The 18,879-nt window shown below is 33.9% G+C and overlaps 1 long non-coding RNA gene across 1 annotated transcript in view; it reads left to right on the top strand.

The window, feature by feature from the left end:
• Positions 1-14,659, top strand: part of LOC106559483 — a 35,418-nt gene extending 20,759 nt beyond the window's left edge. The window contains exons 2-3 of the long non-coding RNA XR_005366409.1: positions 4,678-4,791; positions 14,468-14,659. This is a non-coding gene — a long non-coding RNA (uncharacterized LOC106559483). The remainder of the gene's footprint in view (positions 1-4,677; positions 4,792-14,467) is intronic.
• The last annotated feature ends 4,220 nt before the right edge of the window (positions 14,660-18,879 follow it).

Raw genomic sequence — 18,879 nt, 5'->3', positions numbered from 1 at the left:
CAAAGTTTGACCTGAGAGGAATCACAGAGGATTTAAGATCAGAAGTATTTTAATAAGTACAGAAAAGTTTGGGATAGCAATTTTAAAGAAATTAGAAATAGAATTACGTTCCTATAACTAGTATTCAGGGCTTTTGAACTGCCACTTCTTCTATATGTGCTATTGTGCTCAACTAAGAGGAACCACTTCAATACCACTCTCTCCTGCTTTTCCTCCTTCATTTCAGGCCACTCCTTCTCAGGCTCCTCATGTTCCCACCCTTTGATAATTTTACTATCTCACAAGATTCTACTGGGGGGCCTCAATGTTTGACATGCTATGAATTCTCCCTGGGGGATTTCATCTAAACCCCTGGCTTCAACAACTATCCATATGCTGATGATGGCTAGCGTAGTCTGTGTTCCAGACCTACATAACTGGCCAACTCTAACCAGTGAATTTCAAGTTTAACCAGCACCTTCTCTTCCCTCTCCCCTCCCCACACCAGATTCTGTCTAAGGGAGGAGCACTACCTTTCGCCCAGTCCTCCAAGCCAGAAATCTGGAAGACTATAGCTTCTGTCCCTTCACCCCAAACTAAATATGTCACCAAAGTTTGTTGCTTCTTCCATAGTACTATCTCTGAAAAAAAGTTTTTTGTACTTTTCATCTCTGTCTGTCCTGGGGGCAGACAGATTTTAGTTGGATTCTCAGTTGTGTCTTATACAAGTCATGTTTTTGAGTAAGTGTCTTCACCCTCCCAGTGTCTCTGTATTTCTCCTCCACAAGTTGAATTAGTGATAGTTCCTATAATTTGGGGTTATTACGAAGCTAAAAGGACATATGTGTAAAATGTTTGGAATGAAGCTTGGCATATCCAGGGTGCATGGTAAGCAGTTGTTATGGCCGTTATTGTAATAATCAGTTTACTTTTTTGTGAGGTCCTTAAAGGCCAGTATAGACCTTCACCTCTATACTATAGTGCCAGGTGCTTACTCACCAGATATTTCTGTGAATGAGTTAAAACAGTTCTTTAAAAATGATTTGTGAAAGTCATCGAGGATATTCAAGACTCTTTCACAAGAAATGTTGTTAGCTTTGTTGGTTTACCCCTAACTGTTTTGATAGTGGATCCTAAAAAGCCTAGGATGTTTTTATAATTTTTCAAAACAGATGCTGCCTCAGTAAAATTGAACTGAAAAAAAAAAAAAAAGTCTAGACATCCCCTGAGCCCTCATTAATTATTTTATTCTGTTCTTGCCCAGCAGCTTAGCCCAAATTCCTTGAGTTAATGTATTATGTGTTGTTTTATCACTTTGCTTATAATTTATTTTTTTCAACATCTATCATGTACTCTGTTCACTAAATATCTCATTGTGGAAAATAGCCTTCCCTTCTAATCACCATCTTTATGATATTGCATAGATTGAATATTGGGGATGTGGAAAAGAGAGGTATTTGAGGATGAAAAACTTATTCTGTAAAGGAAGGTGATCACACTCAGCTCCCCAAATCATAATGTAAGATTACATTAAATATAAAAGCATCAGTCCCCTACTGATAATATACAGTAGAAAAGAATAAAAGTAATAGTAAGTGCCACACTGCCAAGCATAGAGCAGTAAATGTTAACTGAAATCAAATCTAGAGCCATTGCCACCCTGAATGATTCTGTGAAAAGTCTGTGTTCAAGTATATGACAATAATAGGGTTCGTGCACCTTGCAAGTACACCATTTTTAAAGAGTTTATTTCAATGGCTGAAGCCCACTAACCAAAGACTGGCAACAGAATACAACTAGTCTAATATTAGGCTTCATTGTATGTAATGAAGGTGTTATTGCTGAATTGTTGGTATGTATCACATTAGCTGAAAAGGAAACAGCCCAATCTAGCATTAAGATGTTAGATTGGATTAATCACTGACGTAAAGAGCATCATAACCAAATATCCTGTTAAAAAACAATCTATTAGGGATCCCTGGGTGGCACAGCGGTTTGGTGCCTGCCTTTGGCCCAGGGCGTGATCCTGGAGACCCGGGATCGAGTCTCACATTGGGCTCCCGGTGCATGGAGCCTGCTTCTCCCTCTGCTTGTGTCTCTGCCTCTCTCTCTCTCTCTCTCTGTGACTATCATAAATAAATAAAAATTTAAAAAAAAAACAATCTATTAACTAAAATATTTATTTATTGAACAAATTCATAGGTTCTATTATATTCCATTCTAGTATAATTAAATCTAAGCTATGTAAATGAGGGACATCGGGGTGGCTAAATCGGTTAAGCATCTGCCTTCAGCTCAGATCATGATTGTAGGGTTCTGGTACCAAACCCCACATCAGGCTCCCTGATCCATGGGAAACCTGCTTCTCCCTCTGACTCTTCCACTCCCCCTGCTTGTGCTCTTTCTGTCAAATAAATAAATAAAATATTTAAAAAATACACTATGTAAACTAATTAGGATAGCTTAAAAAACATACATTTTAGATTTATTAAAAGAAATATTTGACAATATTTTAATATGTATCTTAATATAAATTTCTTCTCTACACCTAAGTTAGATGATCCTAATTTTCATAATCATCAGTATCTTCATTTATCCACTACATATGTGGAAGTTCACCATCAAGAAAATAACTTATGGCACCATAATTAGAATAATAGTGGCCCAATGGATAACATTCAAGAGAGTTGATCAAGCATATTTCATGATTGCTATAGTTCTTCATATTTTAATGCTTCTATTGCCTTTCCCTGAAATACTTCAACTGGAAAACTCATAGTCCACACACTACTACAATACTCAATTCAACTCTAACTTCCTTTGAAACTTCTCCAACTGGTGAAAGATGAGTTAATAGCTTTTTTCCCTTTTCTCTTTATTTTCTCTTTAGCTGAGTTAGTGACCACTGAAATACTGTGTTTCTATTTCAACTGCAGTACTTATCACATCATGTTATAATCTACTGATCTGTGTCTCAGTTAAACTGGCATACTTTGCCTAATACAATACAGAATGCCAATCACACAATGGGCATGTGATTAATATTTATGAATGAATAAAGAAATGAAAGAATCAATCAATTATTGGGCTTTTGAAAATACCAGATTTTAATTTTTTAGAGTAGTTTTAGGTTCATAGAAAAGTTGAGTGGAAAGTACAGAGAATTCTTTTATACGTACTTCCTATCTTCACACACCTCCCCCATTATCAACATCCTACACCAGTTATATATCAGTGGAATTCAATGAACCTACAGAGTAGAAATGAATCAGTGGCAATCAATGAACCTAATTCCATAGCACAGTATTATCACCCAAAGAGTTCATAATTTGAATTAGGTTTATTGTTGGTTTTGTATATTCATGGATTTGGACAAATGTATAATGAATGTATAATGACAAGTTTGCACCATTGCAGCATCATACAGAATAGTTTCACTGCCCCCCAAATCCTCTGTATTCCACCAATTCATCCCTCCTTATCTCTCCCACCCCTTCCAAGATCACTGATATTTTTCCATCCTTTTCCAAAATGTCATATAGTTTGAATCATACAGCGTGTAGCCGTGTGATATTGGCTTCTTTTTTAATATTTATTTATTTATTTTATGTATTTATTCAGGAGAGACACAGAGAAAGCAGAGATACAGGCAGAGGGGAGCCTGATGCCAGACTCAATCCCAGAACTCTGGTACCACACCCTGAGCCAAAGGCAGACACTCAACCACTGAGCCACCCGGGCATCCCTGGCTTCTTTTACTTAGTAATATGCATTTAAAGTTTCTCCATGTATTCTCATGGCTTGATAGCTCATTTCTTTTTAGCACTAAATAATAATCCATTGCCTGACGTACCACAGTTTGTTTGTCTACTGAAGAGTATCTTAGTTACTTCCAAGTTCTGGAAATTATAAATAAATCTCTATAAATCTTCATGTACAGTTTTGTGTGTGTGTGGACATAATTTTCAATTCACTTGGGTAAATACCAAGGAGTGCCATTGCCGGATCATGCAGTAAGAGTATGTTTAGTTTTATAAGAAAACACTAAACTGTCTTCCACAGTGATCATTTTGCATTCTTACCAGCAATGAATAAGAGTTCTTTTGCTTCACATCTTGCCAGCACCCAGCGTTGTCAGGGTTTTGGATTTTGGCCTTTCCCATAGGTGGGTAGTGGCATCTCACCATTGTTTTACATTGCAATTCCCTAATGACATATGAGGTAGAGCATCTTTTCATACACTTACTTTCCATCTGTATATCTCCTTTGGTGAGGTGTCTATTTACGTCTTTTGCTCATTTTTTAATTGGGGTTTTCATTTTATTATTGTTGGGTTTTATTGTTGTTCCTTCTACATTTTGGACAACAGTTCTTTATCAGATATATCTTTTACACATATTTTCAGTCTGTGGCTTGTCTTCTCATTCTCTTAAATCACTAGGTTTTTATTAAATTCTATAGGACTTCTGTTGCATACTTCATGAAATATAGTCTCACAACTAAGGACTTTGAGGCTGTGCTATTCTAATGTTTCATGCTAGGATCTACTATCAAATCACTATTCCAGAACCAAAGAGTTTTCAAAAAGATGCACCTGCAAGTTAATTAAAATACATTGTCCAGTGCCAAATGCCTAGAGCATCTGATATGGTTGGTCTGGAATGCTATCAGAAGTCTTCATTTTTAAAATCACTACAGGTGTTACCCATTCAAGTGGCTTTCAAAGAACACTTCCAACAGGATACATCTCTGCTAAACCAGGAGGTGACAAGGAGAATTCGGTTCCGACAGGAAAAATATGCAAAGCTGCAGGTGAGTCAGGAATACCTTACAGCTCTCTTATTTATAGTAACTTATTTAACTATTCTTTTCATCTTTCACAAATTCACAGTTTTCTATAGTCTGAGACTGTAGTTGATTATATGCTTCTTAAGACTCATAACAACAGATTATAGGCTTACCATGGCAACTGATAACCTGAATGAGGATTATTAATTAAGTCTATCTTTCTCTTTGGTTCTCTGACCTCAGATCAGACTCATACATACTTACTGAGCCTCTACCATGTATCTGGCACTGTGCAAGATGTTGAGGACTCAATGACAAAAACAGGGTCCATATCTCATGGTGTATACAACCTACAAATTATTTTCTGATCTTCATTCACCATCTATCTGTCCCACTTCAGGCTGACTTGTTCATTTTTAAATTCGAAATTTCTCCAGAGTAGAAAGCCCAGCTTATACACTATGTTTCATAGTGCCTTCACTTATTTGACTCTTTTGAAGAATCAGCAACATGGGTAAGTTTAAAAAATAAAAAATAATATAACAAGTATCCATGATTCCACCATCTAGAATTAATTACCAGTACTTTGTTACCTTTCATCCAGGATTTCACTATGAAAAGACAGACAATATTACAACTAAAATTTGAGTCTTTTTTGAAAATCCCTCTCCAGTCCCATTGCCCTTACAATACCCTACCTTCTAATCTTACCCAATCACTACCAAAATTTGGTACATAACCTTCCAATCAATTTGTGTATTCTTTTAATATAATCCATAAAAATTATATATATAATACATGCACATATTATAAGTCTATATATTTAAAATGTACACAAATGCCATCATATTGTAGATATAATTGATATATTTTTGTATTTATTTATCTCACTTTATTCTACAAAGGAGCTTAGATTATACCAAAAGGTATATACTGAATTTTAAATTTTATAATGAATTGTTTTTTAAAAATCTGTGATCTCATTATTTTCTAATGTGTCAACCCTACTGGCATTGGATATACAAAATCTCAGCTAAAAATATATGTTATTGTAGTGATTTTTCACTAGAAAAATCTAGATTGTGATTGTCTAGATTTTTTCAAAAGGATTCAAAATTATTTGTCTCATCAGTATTATAATTAAACTTAAAAATCCACATCTGAAAACCTCACCAAGATCTCATGTAAAATGTTATTTTTTTAAAAAAGTTATGTCCCTAATATAAGCCAGAAATGATAAGTGAAACACTGCAATCCTTTAAAAGATAGATTCTGCATCAGAAAACAAATGTTTGTGGAACAAACGTAATAAAGATAATTATTGGCAGAATTCAATGTAAAAAATACACAAAATTACAATTTGCATCTCTATCAACTTTATGATTTGCAGAGTACTTTCACATGCATTACCTTACTCCATCTAAAATGCTGATCAAAAGACACGAAGAACATAAAAAAGAGTCACAGTTTTTACCTGGTTGCATGCAGTTCAGCATCCACAAGTCTACTGAACTCCCTTCCCATCTGATGTAGCTACATTTTAGCTTGTTATGTAGTTGGAGATGCTATTGCTTCCCCCCTGATGATTTCTTTCTGCACAAGTTAATCAAGCACAACATATGGGATGTAATCAAAATACATCTTTATTTTTGACTCCCACTGCCCCTTTAAAATTTATTCAGTAGTAAAAGATTTTTTCCCTGACCCTAGATTAAAAATCTGTAGAACCCATGACTTTCAACAGTTGTACAACCACTTTAAATTCAAAGCACAATCTAGATTCAAAAATTAGAACATTCTATCCCATACAATAATCAATACACTGAACTTAATTTAAAATGGGACTGTCTCCCCTCCTGCAGCCCTGGCTGATATCAAGCCTTCGAGGAGAAGGAATACTAGGTTTCCTTTCTATTTCTCTAATCCTCCTCCCCGAGCATGTTAACCTTGACTTCAGGCCTCTGCATGATGGAGCACAAAGAGAAAGAGAGAAGATGATAAGAAAAGACTTGCTAGACATTTAGAATGGATAAAGAAAATGTGACACACACACACTGGAATATTACTCAGCCATCAAAAAGAATGAAATCTTGCCATTTGCAACAATGTGGATAGAACTAGAGAATATAATGCTAAGTGAAATAAGTCAATCAGAGAAAGAAAAGACTGTAAGATTTCACTCATATGTGGAATTTAAGAAAGAAAACAGATAAACACAGTGATTTTTTAAAAAGATTTTATTCATTTATTCATGAGAGACACACACACTCACAGAGGCAGAGACATAGGCAGAGGGAGAAGAAGGCTCCCTGTAGGGAGCCTGATGTGGGACTTGATCCTAGAACCCTGGATCACGCCTTGAGCCAAAGGCAGACGCTCAAGAAAGATGTGCCACCCAGGTGCTCCAAAATAGATTCTTAACTATAGAGAACTAAATGATGGTTACTGGAGGGGAGATGGTTTGGGAGATGGGTTAAAGGGGCATTGGGGATTAAGGCAAGCACTTGTTGTGGGGAGTACTGGGCGTTGTATGTAAGTGATGAATCACTAAATTCTACACCTGAAATTAATATTGCACTGTATGTTAGGTACTTGACATTTACATAAAAACTTGTTTTAAGAAAGAGTATTTGGAGCTCTTAAAAAAGAAAGACAAGATAAGACTTACTAGAACTGGCATTCTCATAACTGACTTTTGTGGCACCCGGATCTGCAGCGTGCTTAAAGCTGACTGCATCATGGGGCACTTTTGTTTACTGGGAAATCCTAGTTAATCTTCACAAGATGTGACAAAATCATTCGTCATCAGGGTTAGTTACAGCAGCTATCTGTGCAAAGCAAAGGAAAGGATGATGCAACAATGCTGTAAAAAAATCCTCCTGTGTCTCATACCTGCTCTTACTATAAGCCTTTCTTTGGCACATCTTTCTTTCTACATGGATATCTGAAGTATTCCCTGCTCAGAAATAAATGACCTTTGTTCTATGCAATTTCCAGAATTTTCACAAATTAAAATAACCTCTGAAAGAATCATTTTTAATCTACCCATTGTCATCCTCAATATCAAAATCCAGCATAGGCTGCCTAAGTTCAAATCTCAGCTTTTCTGCTTACTAATCAAGTGACACTGGGCAAATTCCTAAAATTCCCCGTGCCCCAGTTTCATACTTGTAAAATAGGGAAGATGATAATAGTATCTACCATAGAAGGCTGTTGCAAGAATTAAATTATTTAATACATGTGAAGGGCATATGGTAAACATCAGTAGACATCAGCTCATATCAAGTGGGCAGCTTCACTATAACAGAACAGTTAAATAGGCCACTCCTGGATCATTTCTTAACACATTTCCCCAGAGGATATTATTTAGAAATAAAATGTTTAAAATCCTATTACAACTATTTAATTTTTTCTCTTACTTCCAGCAATTAAATTCCTATTTAATAGATAAATGATTTTGCTTTTAAAGTTTTCTACTAAATTTTTTAAATAAAGAGAAAAAATTTTAAAAGAATTATGAAGATAACAGGATTGGGAACTGTGCTAATAGCTTTATTAGTTAACTGTATAAGAAACTTGCTTATTTTGATCATGTGATCACAACCAAATCATGCCACTTATTTTTTTGGCAGAATGCCTTAATTTCAAGGTAAAATATCTAAAGGAAATAAAGAGAATTAGGGGCTTTTAGGATTTGGATGAAGCCTATTTTACAGGAATATTACAGCAATAGCACACAGTACCATGAAGCAATAGAAGTGATTACACAAAACTGGAATTATTGCGATATACATGAGAATGTGAAAGTACATGCAAATCAGTTAGTGGCTTCTATGTCACATTCTTTATACAGATATGTGAGACCTGGTGTTCAAAAACATTTTGCATCTTTATCGGAAAAATGTGTATGAATTTATCATTGAAAACTGACCACTGGGGGGGGAAAAAAGAAAACTGACCACTGGAACAAGAATAAGCCTTTGGTGAAGTATTTTAACCATCTAGCAACATGCATATGCATGACAAGTGTATGACATAACTTTTACAACATATGTATACTTACCGAAACAGCCAAAATGTAACCTCAAATTATTCTCATTCAAAAATTGTGTTGCTCTTATTATGATAATTGTCCTTAAAGCTTTTCTTCCCCTGTCTCCTATGCACATTCCACAAATCAGTAGAATGGACTACAGGTACTTTAAAATCATCAGTGTCTAGATCACCAACCTATATCCTCAAAGATTTGTGTATCCTTTCACATTAAATTATAACTCCCATGGGAAATAGTTTATTTCAAACGTCATCATAGTTTCAATCCAATTCCATTACAGGTTTTTTGCTTACCATTAAAAAGGGGGAAAAAACTCTCCATAGAAAACAACAAACATGGACCTTGATTATGGTCAAAATACAGATAAATGATCCCTGTCCTCATGGCCACTTTGGATAAAGATTCCTTCAAAAAATCTGGTGTAGTAATTCATCATAAGAAATTCAGGGCAAATGTTGAAAAGCATTAATTCCCATAATATTTTGCTGGATAAAAAACGAAGTCCAATATCCCTAACCAAATAGTCACTGTGTAACACACACCAGATACTAAATTCAATTTTCTGCTTGAGTAAAATAGAATAATAGTTTGCTTCCTATTCCTATCTATGGCTAAGTCGACCAATAACATTAAATAAAAAAGCTAAAACTTCAAAATAGAGATATTATTGATAATTTCAATAATCATCTTTTAAGAGTAAGTTTTAAATGTCTTTAAACAGGCATCAATAAAAAAATAATCATTTCTTTAAACAAACAAACAAACAAACAAAAAATCACCGATACTAACTTCCAGGCATTCAAAAGCATTCTATAAGAAGGCTAAGGCCACCATGTCCTCATACCAAGTCAGCTTTCAAAAAGATTAGGATATAACTTGTGAATTATAAACAAAGCAAACATAATTTTAAACAACCAAACCCTACTATCCTTATCAGGAAAAAATGTGCCAGAGGAAAATGAGTCACATAAATAAAATTGAGAAACTTGCATATGCCAGCTACAAAGTCTCAAGATTTGTGTTAATATTACTCAAGTCTAGCCACATACTAATTATATGCATCCTTAGTTTGGACTTCAGAAAGTAATACAGACTGCTTCTTACTAGCTCAGATACATTTTCTTTTATTAATACAGCACATTTAACATTGAAAAAAATAGAGAAAAAGGAGTCATAGCTATCTTTGCCTTCATACACTCTAATCTTGATACAGGGTTTGCCTATAGCCAAAATGCAGATGCACAGCTAATTTCAGGCCTACCAGCCTTGACAACACTCTCCTTCATAAGCAGCTGGTGATTAACCATATGGAAAAGTGTGATTGAACTCCAGATGGAGTTGACTTCTTCATATAGCTCCAGACTAGTCGTTTTGGGGACAGATATCTTTAGTGCTATTGACTACTGAATCACCTATTTCTTTAAAATTAGATGATGCTGGGGGATTTTAGAGTGTTAAAGGGAAAAGCAAATTAAGATTAAGACTATACTTCTTTTCTATCTACTGGGAGTCACAACAAAGAGATTATAGAGTTGGTTAGCACTCTCCAGCACTGACCTTAGCTAGTAGCTTATTGACACACGTGTTCTGAGATAGAATTCCTAATGAGGCAGTAAGTGCTCTAATACTTTCTATCTATCATGAGAAGAATAATTTATGACCAGAGAAATTTCAGAAGATATCAGTGATAAGATAAAACTAAGTGTTATTCTGGTCAAAATAATTAAATGTATTTTCCCTCTGGGGAACTCAGCATACATTACTCAAACTGAATGCTTTCCTAAATAATTAGTCTGTTTCTTCCAAACATTATCAGGAACGGCAAAAGCAATGAGACTGTCAAATCAAAGCAAGAGAGTCGCATAACTTTTCTTCCTCCTAGAATAAAATAATCAATTTATCACACTTTAAAATGTTAATTTTGTAACCCTTGAATTTGAGAGAGTTTATTTTTACTTAGAATTTATATATTTTCTGAATAAAACCACATTTACATTCCAGGTAAATTTATAATTGCTCTCAGAGTCACAGAATTTTGAAGTTATAAAAAACTTTTACGTCCATCTAAGTTCATCATCTATACATCTATAATTGGCCATCCACAATTTTGTAGTAAATATAATACTTCAACTTCAAGCCAGAGCTTCATCACTATAATCACACACACACACACACACACACACACCGTGTAAGAGAATTTTTTTCTTTCATTACTAACTTGTAATTTGAAATTAGAGTAATTCTTAAAATTACTCTATTTTGGTAATATGGATTTCTTTTAACTCTCATCTTTTATTTTTAAAAGCATTACTAAAAAGTTGTATTAAAATAAATCTACCAAAAGTCAAAGCTCAAAAACTAAAGCCAAATATACTTTACTTAAAGGATCCGTTCAACATATATAATAATTCATTTCTTTATTAAACCTATCTCAAGCTATAGCTTTCTTTAAGTTATTTTTTCTGGATATTAAATTCTTGTACTTGCCAAACAGATAATATTCATTTGTTGCTCCAGCAATTTATGTAAGAGTGTAGTTAATGAATTTATCATACACAATCTGGTAAACACACTTGGTACAACATAACTCCTATCATTGAATATGCAACCACCAAGTACACACAGATAAGAAAAAATAAAAAAGATAACTCATGTAAGCCACAGTTTCAATGATTAGTCAACTGAAATGCACCTCAGATGGAAGGAAATCAATCATATTTCTCATACAACCAATTTACCACATATTGAAATACTTAATGAAATCCATTTGTCATATATGACTAATTATGCAATCCTATCTTAGAAAGACATATGTAAATCAAACATTTCTAAAGAACTGTGCAAATAGGCTGAGATAAATATTTACAACATACCATAAAACACAATAAGAACTCGTTAAATCCTGACCACAATTAATCTAAGACACTAAATAGCACAATTTAGTCTCTCCAGCCATTAAACTAATTTCTCTTGAAGAAATAAAAATACACACAAAGGCAACATTATTGACAGTTTCAACTCTCTCACAAAGAATGACCTTGAAGATCCATTCAGAATAGCAACCCTCATCATATTAAATCCTACCTCTGTATTTTTCACACCTTGGTTCTCTCACCGTAAAACATCTCTTTCCAATGCCAACTTTTCAAGGACCACGCTTCCTATGAACTTTCTGTCATATTCAAGCCAGTATTAACTACTTCTTCCTCATTGCATGGCCTGTGGTAACAACAGACATCCTGATCTTCTTCTTTTTTTTAAATCTTTTCCCAGCTTTATTGGATAAAATTTATCTTAGTCTTTCAACTGTCTCTCAATATTTTCTTGAAACTTTCATTATTAAATTTCTAATTTCAAATGGCAAAACTAAAATAGAGTTACTTGTTATGTGGCCCCCCAAAATCCTAATTTTTAAAGTAATCTCCCTATTTTACAAGTAGATAAATATAAAAAGAACTTTTTAGAAGGGATATTTTACTAACAATTCCAAAATAAATATTTCCACGTTACTCACCCAGAGCAAAACAAATGGCTTAAAAGATAAAGCTAGAAATGGTGCTTATTTATTTTGGTTATTTTGTTTTGTCTTAGTTTTGCATAAGAGCATTTAACCTCAACTTCTTTGACCATTTAATCACATTTCTCCCTGACAGAAAATATTCATACAAACTACTAAATAAATTTCACTTATAAGCTTTTGTACTTGCAATTTTCTGTAGAGAAAAAAAAATAAGCTTTCATTGCTAAAGATTTTGGTGTCTATTTTTTTCCTCCAATGAACATATTAATTTTGTCTACTAGAGTCTATATTGAATTGGTCACATCATAATCATTGTAGAGGATTTGAGTTCATATTAAGACTATTTTTCTATGGTACTGAATCATGTAGGACACTGTATATATTATTCACTTAGATTATCTATATATCTGGTCTGTACATATCTCAGAATGTTTCTTCTTTTCAGCTTGATATATTCTTTGACTCTAACGCTCAACAGATGCTGTATTTGACCAACTTGTTTTGTGCCAAGTCATCTGCAGTAGACAATAATTTTTCTGTTGATATCCATAGACTCCATTATGTCAAAATATTCTTTTTTCATTTGTTCCACATTTTCACAGTAAAAAAAGAAAACAGAAAAAGATGAGGGCTACAAATTGTAATAAATGTGCATCTGTGCATTTATTGACAACAGCTATCATTTGTTGAGTGTTACCTAGGAGCTATGAAATTTACATCCTTTTTTAAAATTTAACCTATATATATAGAAAGATAGAAAATATTTGCAAATTAAACATCTGATATGGAATAATATCCAGAATAAGGATCTCCTATAACTCAACAACAACAAAAAATACAACCCAATTAAAAAATGGCTAAACTCTTTGTATTACTTTGCTAGGGCTGACATGAGAAAAACCACATACTTGGATACTTTCAACAACCAATTTATTTTCCCATATTTCTGAATGCTAGAAGTCAAAGATCAAGATGTTAGCAAAGATGATTTCTTCTGAGGCCCTTCTCTTTGGCTCATGGATGGCCATCATCTCCCTCTATTGTCTTTCCTCTGTGTGTTCATATGTGTGTCTCAATTTCCTTTTCTTATAAGAACACCAATCATGTTGAAATAGACCCACCATAAAGATCTCATTATAACTGAATTAGCTCCTTACAGACTTTATCTTCAACTATGGTCACATTCCAAGGCATTGGTGGTTAGGGCTTTAACACATAAACAATTCATTCCACAATAGACCTGAAAAACTTTTCTCCAAAGACATACAAACTGCCAATAGGTACATAAAACCATGTTCAATGTTACCAATTAGTAAGAAAATACAAATTAAACGATAACTAAGTACCACTTCACACCCATTAGAATGGTGATTATCAAAAAGGCAGAAAATAACAAGTGTTAGTGAGAATGTGGAGAAATTGGAACCCTCATGCACTGCTGGTGGGAATGTAAAATGGGGCAAACTTTTGAGGAAAACAGCTGAACATTTCCCCCCCAAATTAAGAATACAAATACCAAATGATCCAACAATTTCACTTCTGGATATAGGTCCAAAAAAACTGAAATTAGGGACTTGAAGAGATATTTCTACTCATGTTCATATAGCATTATTCACAATAGCCAAAAGGTGGAACACATGTGTTGATTGACAGATGAATGAATAAGCAGAATGTAGTTTACACATACATTGGAATCGTATTCAGCCTTAGAAATGAAAATCTGACACATGCTGCAAAGTGGATGAACCTTGAGGACATTATCCTAAGTAAAATAAGTGATCACAAAAGAACAAATACTATATGATCCACAGATATGTGGTACCTAAAATAGTTAAATTCATAGGGACAGAAAGTAGAATGATAGTTGCCATGAGCTGGGAGGAGGAGGAAATGAAAAGTTATTGTTTAATGGGTAGAGAGTTTCAGTTTTACACAATAGAAGTCCTGGAAATAAATGGTGATGATGGTTGTACATTAATGTGAATGTACTTTAATGTCACTGAACTGTTAAAAATGGTTAAAATGGTAAATTTTATAATGTTTATTTCATAATTGAAAAACATTTAATCTATACAGCAAATCTAATAATGATCCAGCAAATACATATTCCTATTTGAATTTTTCAGATGAGGTAACAGAGGCTCAAAAAGGTCAAGTTGTAAGAAATAGAAGAACCAGATCCATGTCAAATCCATGTCTCTCTCATGTTAAAGACTTGCATGTTCAAATAGACCACACTTACCCACACTGACTACGCTTCCTCAATATAGTTCAAATATTTGCTGGAGAAAGTGCTGAAAATTATGTTTTGAAAAATAAAAGAGTCTATTTAAAAAGTCTGATGTATTGATGATGTATTGATCATACGTTTTTTGCTGAGCTTTCTCTAATGACTTCTTCAGGGAAGCAATGATGTAACCTCACCTGTACCAGAATAGTTTAGCATTTCACAGAACTATTAGTATACAGTTTTATATGTCAGTATTAAGGAGAAAAACACACTCCATTGTTGCTCTTCTCCTTTAGAAACCAGTACTTAGCTTTCTCCCTTCCAGGTGAGAGGAGTCATTATTGAATTGCTTAGGAAGCTGAACTGCAAAAGATCCAAGGCTTTGGCCTAGTTTGTAGAAGAAATCACTGTAAATGTTTCTATATCTGAAATGCCAAGCTTTGTGCTTTCTTTTTATGCTAATAAGCCAGACTTCTCTAAAGCTCCAAGGTTAGATTCTCAAGACAAATTGTTTCTTTAGCCAACCTCTTCTGGACTTCATAGTTTATAAAATAAAACACCATCTGAGATACAAAGAAAATACAAATTAATAAAACACAGGACTAGAGCCTTATATCAGTGTGTAGAAGATTTATGCACATAAACTGCCAGACACAGGTTTTTAAACAGACCCTATAGACTTCCAGTTGCCATAGTAACTGCACAGCTTTATTGAATGTAAAAGTATAAACAGATGAGCACATCTCAGGTAAATCATCAGTGTTGCCGTTGTTGGCCTCTGAGTAGCAGAAATAAGTAGCACATGCTATCACTTTGTGAAATAAAATAATCATGATCATAATTTACACCCTTGACTTCTTGGTCTGTGAACATCTTCCCCTTAGAACCTTCTTCCAGTGCTACTTGACTAATTATTCGTGAAAAGTTCTAATGAATTATTAATAATTTTGTTATTGAAACAGGTTGGAGAACTATGCTGCAAACAGCAAATAGTGTTAATATGGCAATCCTGCCAAATGCTTGCATTCTGTTCTCTCATCCTCTTGATCACAAGACAAGAGGTGTGGTGGGGGCTAAAACAACTGTTAGATGTGCAAGTCCTTCTCTGAGATGGTTGCAGGCTATTTTCAGAAAAAACTAAAAGGAAAAAGCTTTCAGTTGGAATAATTAAAGGAAAGAAATGTGGTAGAGACAGATGTTAAAGAGCTATGATCATTGAAATACTTGAACACAAAAGTAATGTTCCTTCAGTTGTTCTTTCTTTTTCATGAGTACAAATATATATTTTTACTCAGAGTTCTAATTTCATATTTTGGCCTATTATAAAATATTTGGAAGAGATAATAGAAAATAAGTAACTCAAGCCCCTTTTTTGGAATGGGAAGAATAAAACCTGGAGTGGTAAAAGTAACATACTCATGGTCACAATATTAGTTAATTACATGACTAAGGTTTAGATTCCACAATCTGAGTATTTCTCCTTTAGAACCCAAATGAAGAAATGGAATATTATTCTCAATGCAATAAAGTTGTTAGAGAAAAGTATTTTGATTTCCTGTTTGATCATGTGGCAAGGAATAATAAATTTTCCAATCATTTCATTTACTGAGGAATACATTATAGGACAATCTTGCTAAAATAGTAGCATAGAGTTTATGAAAGTATGTGTTAACAGAAAGAAAGATTAGAATGCATGCAGTCAATAGCAGACCCTCAAATCTTATACAAAGACATTCTTCAGGCTAATAAAACTGCTACCACTTAGGGAATATGTAATATGAGCTTATCAATATGTTAAATGCTTACATACATTAAAGTTTTTTATTAGGGGCCTAAGTTTTAAAGTCAATGTTGGGTTCACAGCTTTATCTTGGGCAAATTGCTTAATCTCTAAACCTTAGTTTCTTTGTAAAATGAAGATGATAATAATGGTACTTACCTCAGTGTTCTTCAAAGGGTTATTGTAAGATAGTAAATGAGATACCCATGTAAAATGTACAGTTATGGTATTAGCAATATACGATCTTAGTATTTTTGTATTATTATCACACTTAATATTTACAATGATAGCAGAACATTGACAGGACTATCCCCATTTCACAAGTAAGAAAACTGAGGCATAGACGATTTAACTAATTTGGCCAAGTACGAGAGCCAAGGCATAAACTTTGAGACATATCTTGTTCTATAATCTATGTTTTTAGCTGCCACACATACTAAATAAATATGGAATCCAGTTTTGAAATCTGGTTATATTTTCTGTTCTTCCTCTCTAGTCTTGAAAAAGTTCTTTGATCAATTCATAGTGTTTATTAAGTTCCCACAATGCTTTAATTCTTTTCTAATTATCAAAGGGATAAAAAGAAGCACAGTTCATGACCTACCAGAGGTTACAATTTATCTGAGAAGACAATGTGAAACAAAAACTCAATAAAGGATTAAACTACATGGTCTCATTTCTAAGATTTAGAAGTTTGTTACACAAAACAAAGATTCAGGTGCATAGGTATCATCAGAGATGAACCTGTAGAATTAAGCTGAGTTTTGGGAGATGAATATACACACACATATATAAATATTCTTAGAGAAGAAAGGAAGCTATTTTGTGTATAAGAAAAAGAGTGAAGAAAGGTATTAGAGTGTTCACTGAAAGATAATTTGGATATAGATTTGGAAGTCCTAAATTATGGAGCTAGAAATAGAAAGAAATCAGTAAATCATGATGTAATTGACAGGAAAATTATAGAACTTAGAAACAGATTTAATAATGTGAAGAGAAAAAAAATGGCTTGAAATGTTTTAGCCTGGGTCATGAGAAAATGTCTCCATGTACCAGAGACAAAAGCAGAGAAACTGAAAAAGAGAAAACTTGTTTTGGGAAATTGGAAGATATGGGGATAATATTTTCAGTTTAAGACTTATTGAATTTCAGAAGCTTCTGGAATAATTGCTGGCTTATTCTGAACACAGTTATAAAACAAAGAATAACAGCACAGGTGATAGCCAAGACGTGGGAAAAAAATTTAAATACTACAAATTAAAGATATAAGATAGGTTTTGTCACTTTGCAAAATGATTGATATAACTTTGGGAGAATACACTGAGTTAGTGATGTTAAAAATAAGAACAGTCAAAATCCAAGGTAAGCAAATTGCAGTCAGAAAGGAGAAAGATAACGAGAAAAATACAATTTTGCAGAAGCGAAGGAAATGTCACCAGGATGTTAAGAGTGATTAAAATATAGGTTTATCAAGATACTTCTCCTCTTGTAACATCTGCACTCCTCGTTCTTGAATCTGAAAACAGAGACTTAATATAACTTTATGTAGCTTCAGTTTAGATTTCATAATTCGTTGATAGTGTCTCTGTACTATCATCTGCAACCGTGATTAATCCTAGGTCTCTGCTATATGGACAAGTTTATTTCCTTATTTGTAGAACAGGGAAAATTATACAGTCCTTTGAAAAAGTCACAACAAGGTACCTGGAAGATATTAGTTACTCAATAAATGGTAGCTATACTTATTTCTGCTTTTATTTGAACAAAAAAACAGAGCTGATTGAGATGATTATTCCACAAACAGGTACAAGTCAGGTTTCCCTTGGCCTGAAATATTTCCTATGTCTAAATTTAGGGTGGTTGAATCAGCAAATATTTTATATACCAAAAAAAATCCCCATCCCAACCTTAAAGAATATTGATACGTCATTGAATGCACAGAGTGGTAACAATACTTTCTCATATTTACCCTTTAATGTCCAAATGCAGAATCAGTTGCAATGCCCTTCTCCATCTGTATACCTTTAGATGTCATCTTCATTTTTTAAGATTAATCTTTAAAACTTCTTCTAGGGGTACCTGGGTGGTTCAGTCAGTTAAGCATCTGCCTTTGGCTCAAGTCATCACCCAGAGTCCTAGGTTAGAGGTCCACAGAGGGTTCCCTGCTCTGTGGGGAGCCTGCTTATCTTCCCTCTGCCCTGCAACCCTCACTCATGCTCTCTCTCTTTCGAATAAATAAATAAAATCTTTAAAAAAAAAATAAGACTTCTTCTGAGAAGACTTCCTAGCCAAGGTAGAAGTTAAGTTATTTTGTCCATGGGGCCTTTTCACCCATCTTAATAGTACTTGCCCTCTGCTTTGGTATTGCTTAATACAGAGAATAATTTTAGCCCTCATTTTATGCTTAAATTTACAACACTTATTGTATGTACATGTGTACCTACATGTGTGTTTCATAGAATAACAGTACATTCCATAAACCTTATTTTCCATAAAAATACTGAGTTTATAAAGATGTTGTGAAAATA

The sequence above is a fragment of the Canis lupus genome, chromosome 11 (assembly GCF_011100685.1).
Source record: "Canis lupus familiaris isolate Mischka breed German Shepherd chromosome 11, alternate assembly UU_Cfam_GSD_1.0, whole genome shotgun sequence".
In the NCBI taxonomy this organism is placed as follows: Eukaryota; Metazoa; Chordata; class Mammalia; order Carnivora; family Canidae; genus Canis; species Canis lupus.
Note: the sequence above shows the minus strand (reverse complement) of the source record. Positions and strands in the feature narration are given on the sequence as shown.